Below are 5366 nucleotides of genomic sequence, written 5' to 3'. Positions count from 1 at the left end.
TATTTATTGTTATATATCTGTTGCTAATTTTGATAGGTATGAGTGTTTTAATTGCTGACGCTATATATTATAACATATTTGTGTAGGGAAGCATAGAAAAATATTAGTAACTCCTCAATGCTGTCTCTGGTGCACGTCTTCCTCGCTGCCATGCATCCTCGCAACCGCCGACAGTGATGATCTGCTGGCCTTGGTAGAGGCGTAGAGCAAAAGAAGGAAGGTGTGGAGGGATAGGAGAGGTGGACAAGGGAGCGGCAGACCGTATGGCAGGGAAAAATGCAGGGGCTATGTTGTGTGGTAGAGAGGATAGCATCCTCATCTGTGAGATATATAGGGTTTTGATGGGAGAGATAAATGGGCCGGTTGTGGGCTTCGCTTATTAACAGAGGCCGGATTTGACAATCGTTTTTCGGAGGCGGTGGCTTTTTAGGTGTCTTGGTAAATCAGCTGTCCGCGTCTTAAAATAGCAAGGTGTCTCCTAAAATTGTTTTGTAGTAGTGAAGACTTCCCTGACTCAAACTCAAGACATACTGATGACAGATGTGTTTATCCCTCTTCAATAATGATACAAAACTGTTCCTATATAGACTGATGCAAAAACCATTCTTTCCTTTAATCTCCAACATCTAACATGAAGAAACCTTTATGTTTCATATCCGGAACTACACGTGTCCTGCTAGATGTTTACAATTTTACCCAGGGTTTACTTGCCCAAAATAATCTGATTCTGTAATAATATTAATACTTTGATGCTCTAGACAATCTGATGTGGATCATCTATCGAGTATACCTGATGTTCATTTTTATTACCATACAGATTACATGTTGCAAGCATAATTCTACAATGACTTTGTGTTCATTCACATATGATTACCTGCACGAGTACACGTACTTCAAGTGCCAACCAAGCCATCGATATGCAATAGGATATTGCAGAAATATTTGATCAGGCATAGCTCTATCAGATAGGAACCAAGCATACAGTATATATATTACATATCCTTGGTGCCAAGCTCCACCTCTTCCTTGTCCTCCTGTGCACGCTTGACAAGGACAAAGCACGCCTTCCTTGCTTCTTCTGGACTGCTCGCATGCATCAGCTTGCTCAATGTCGCCGATGGACATGACTAGCCATGGAGCTTGCGCCGCTGGTTTCTCCTACAGCAATCACAACTAGTGGCACCTAGTACCAATCAAGCCCAGGCGATCCATATTGTGGTGCAGTGGTTGTGGAAAGACATGGGCAAATTCCACCAATGGCAATCAGGTTCTGGGTTGCTCTCTACCAGACTTTTTCGTGCAGGGAGGAAGCCTTATCATCTGAGATCTTGAATCTGTATTTTTCCTGATGTCACCCACTCCTAATCTGTATTTCATACGTTGTCTTGCCTGGGCCATTGAAACAACACTGGCCAGCCGAACAATCACACAGGGACCAGAAGCCTCTCCTCATTTCAGTGTCATGAGACTAATACAGCAGCGAGAAATAATAGTACGTAGTACTACGTGGCAAGCAATATCAACACTCTCTTATACTGTTAGGCGGGCTAATGGTGATGCTGGAAACACTGCAGTATGCTGATGGATTATTGGTATATATAGTGAGAGGTCTTTGGGAAACTGCTACTAGAAATCCGCAACCAAGCAATATAATAAATTATTGGAAAATTCAGGGTGCAACGAACAAAACGTAGTGGCCTCAATTTGCTTGGAGCTCACTAGTTATAACATTATTAATGGCATGGACGCACCATATGTAATATAAGTACTGCACAACATTCTGTTTTATTTTAGAAAAAGAGTCCAAAACGACCATATGGCTGATCTAGAGATTTCGGAGAACAAGGCCCATCATATAATATAAAAAAATAATCTGTCCATGTATGAAATGTAATAATATTAGTTCTAAAACTGTATGCAAGCAATTTTTTTAATGAAATAATTTTAAATTTCATTAGTATTTGAAAACTAGCAAAAGCCTAAAAGGTATAAAATCCCTTGCTGAGAACAGCCAATTAAGGTGTGGCCAAGATCAGCGTGCAATGCTCTCGCCGATGCCTCCTCTTTCCCTGCTTCCATTTGCCATCAACAGATCGGGATCTCCTATGTTAAGCCCGATTGAGCAGCTTGATGTCCGTGGTCACTGCCTTGGCCATAAACACTGCCGCCAACTAATCGTCATCCCAGGAGGTCCTCAAGGGCCTCAAGCACAGGGAGTCTTGGCAGGTTGGCGATGCTAGAACTGTCAATTTCTTTTTGAGATTACACACTACAACGCAGACGCTCACAACGCACGCACACAAACCATACCCAAATGAGCACCTCGCGGCACATCCTCAAGACAAGATTGACGAAGTCATCACACAGGCACCTCGCGGTCGACAGGAACTTCACCTACACTAAAAGTACAAAGCGCTTAAATCCTTGAATATTCGCTCCCACATGGAGTCGAACATAGGACCTCAGGTGCTATTGAGGCTCTTGTAACCACTAGACTATAGGACTGTCTGTTGGCACCCTCATTTGTTAGGGAGTGGCAGCTAGGGTTGGCCATGGGCCCTTAACGATGAGGCCAACGAAGATGAGGTTGTCCGGTTCCCGTGGTAATCTTTCGAGGCGCATGTACTTGGGGCATATAAGAATACCATGGGCCGTGGCCATCAAGTAAGTGATTCAATCCACCATGCAGGCATGGGTTCTCCTTGTTCCTCTTACTGTGGCACATCCAGTACACGCTAAAAAAACAGGCTATATGTAAATATGGATCATGTTTTATTATCACGATGCTGACTAGGGCATTTATAGGAATATACTCAAGCGCAAAGGCAAGCAGCTAAACCCAAACGTCGACAGCTAGTGGCTGATGATGCAGATCTGCTCTTCTCTAATATGCCCACCGCAGCTCGCGGTGTTCTCGTGGTTGGTGCATTGCGCTGACACTACCTTTTCCTCTTGTCATCTGGCGCCCTCTATTGCCTGCTCTGGACCCGATCGCATACTCACATCGGTTAGCGAGCTCGTTAGCACAGTTTTACTGTTTCCCAATTGTCGCTGTCAACTTGTGCGTCCAGCTTCTTTCAAGCACAGCACTCATGTCCTAGCCCTGGAACCGGAAGCTGAACCAATGGCAACAATTGGCAACCAAGGCCTCGGTATCCAATAGGCCGTGCAGTGCAAGAGGCTAGAGGCTCGCAATTGTAGGTCGGGAAGAAACCTTATCCTCTCAGTCTAAAGTGGAGTACTAGACTCCTTAATCTTATTTTTTTGAAGAGAACTCCTTAATCTCATTGAGGCCTTCAGTGCATATTTCCTGTTGTCACCCAGTCCTAATCTCTATTTCAGTCCTTGGCCAGCAACAAACGAACAGCACCGTCTAGCAGCAGCAGGCAGACACAGACTAAAAGCATATCTTCATCAGTGCCATGACGCTGATATAGCTGTGAGACATAATAGTAGTACGTGATAGCAATTTCTACAATAGCTAATGGTGATGCACGCAGTATGGTGGAGTGGTATATATAGGGGCAGACTTTGGTGGCAAGCTGCTACCTGAAATCTGCAACGGATTAATTTAGTAAATTATTGCAAAAAACTTTGGGAGCAACAAACAAAAAGTAGTGGTCTTTAATTTCCTAGGAGTTCCCTACATATAAAACTGAAGCCATGTGGGTACCATAGGTGAGTAGAAGTATGTTAGGGGATGATATACCATTTGGTACCCCCCTTCCCCGTCCTTTTCGATCGCTGTATCGGCCCGGAGAGCTGAAAGGGGCAGTGCTGGTAGAACCGAAGGGCGGACGCGTTCGCTTTCGCACGATAGGACAATATGGGCGAGTCGGGCAGCCAAATGCCAGTGCGATATGGCCATCGTTACGATAGACATTTGTTGCGATGCGCCAATACCATGCCATTTCGGACAAGGGAACGCTAAGTTATTCCATGTCGTAAGTGCAGGTACATGGGCCCTCCTTTCGTCAAGACGCAGGCGATAAGGGAAGGCGAAATGGCTCGATCGAAGCTATACGAAAGGCCTTTCGGCATTTGTAGCGGTGAATCCGCCAGAATGGCGCGGGCGCTTTTCGTTCGTCGTGACACTTTCGGCGTGACGTGGTGCGGTGTTGTGCAGGTTGACCCATTAGTCGACAACGCGAGAAGGCGGAAACGGCTGAAAGGACGGAAGCCACGCGGCTCCCTTGGTAGGGTCCTCCATTGCGTCAGCTGCGGGACTCGAAAGAAGGGACCAGACAAGGGAAGTGATCACTGGGGAGGCCAAAAGCGGAATAGAGCAAGGATGCCCCGCTGGTTCGGAATATATTGTAGAATCAGGGCAGTTAGAGGGGCATTTTGATCCCTAGGAAAGATACGGATGTGTATAAATAGAGCTCCAGAGAGCCTTGTAAAAGGAGAGGAATGAAAGCTTGATTCTTTCCACCATTTGCGTTTGCCATATCATCATTCCCTATTCCTACCGTCCATTACTGTGCTTTCAGTTACTTGAGCGACAACTCAACAGTTACTTGAGCGACAACTCAATGTTAGAAGGCTAAGGCCTAGAACAATATTAGCGCCCACCGTGATTGTCGCTCGAGCTTACCATGGCCAGAAGGAAGGGAGCGCAAACAACTAGCGAGAACGCCGAATCATCTAAAGCAGGGGCAGTCGCCGCTGCATTGAGATCGGCAGCTGAGGCCGAAGCAGCGGCAGCGGTTTCGCCAGGTGTTACAGAGCCAAAAGTACCACGGGCTCAAGGCAATGACACTGAACTGCCCACCGGGCGTGAAGCTACTCCAGAAGGGCAGGTTTAGGATGTAACCGCTGATCTAGACGAAAATGAAGACGAAGGTGGCGAAATCACTAAGCAAGCAAGAGAGCTAAGAAGGCTAGACGAGTATCAGCAAGAAATCCAAAAGCTACTACATGAAAAGGAACAACTGTTACAGCAGGCCGCAGCGCGAAATAGAGCAGAGCAGTCCCAGCGGGCCATCAGGCAGGCCGAAATTCAGAGAGAAAGACTAGCCAGAGAGGTTCAGCAGCTTCAGAGAGCCGGCGGCGAAGGCATTATGCAGGATGGCAAAAACATTTTCTTGCTAGACATGGGCATATCGGACGAAAGCATGGAAGTATACGACCCCACATCACCATTATCAAAGCAGTTGCAGCGGCACCCATGGCCACAGAATTACAAGCCTCATTTCCGCCTTTCGATGGAAGGACCAATCTGAGAAAGTTCATAGCCAGTTACGAAACAGCGGTAATTTCGGCTGGGGCCGATACCCAGACCCTGGCGAAATCTCTCACCTTGGCGGTCAAGGATATAGCCCATGACTGATACACATCATTGAAGCCTCTTTCCGTTCACTCCTGGC

The sequence above is a fragment of the Miscanthus floridulus genome, chromosome 9, assembly GCF_019320115.1.
Source record: "Miscanthus floridulus cultivar M001 chromosome 9, ASM1932011v1, whole genome shotgun sequence".
NCBI classification, from domain to species: domain Eukaryota; kingdom Viridiplantae; phylum Streptophyta; class Magnoliopsida; order Poales; family Poaceae; genus Miscanthus; species Miscanthus floridulus.
Note: the sequence above shows the minus strand (reverse complement) of the source record.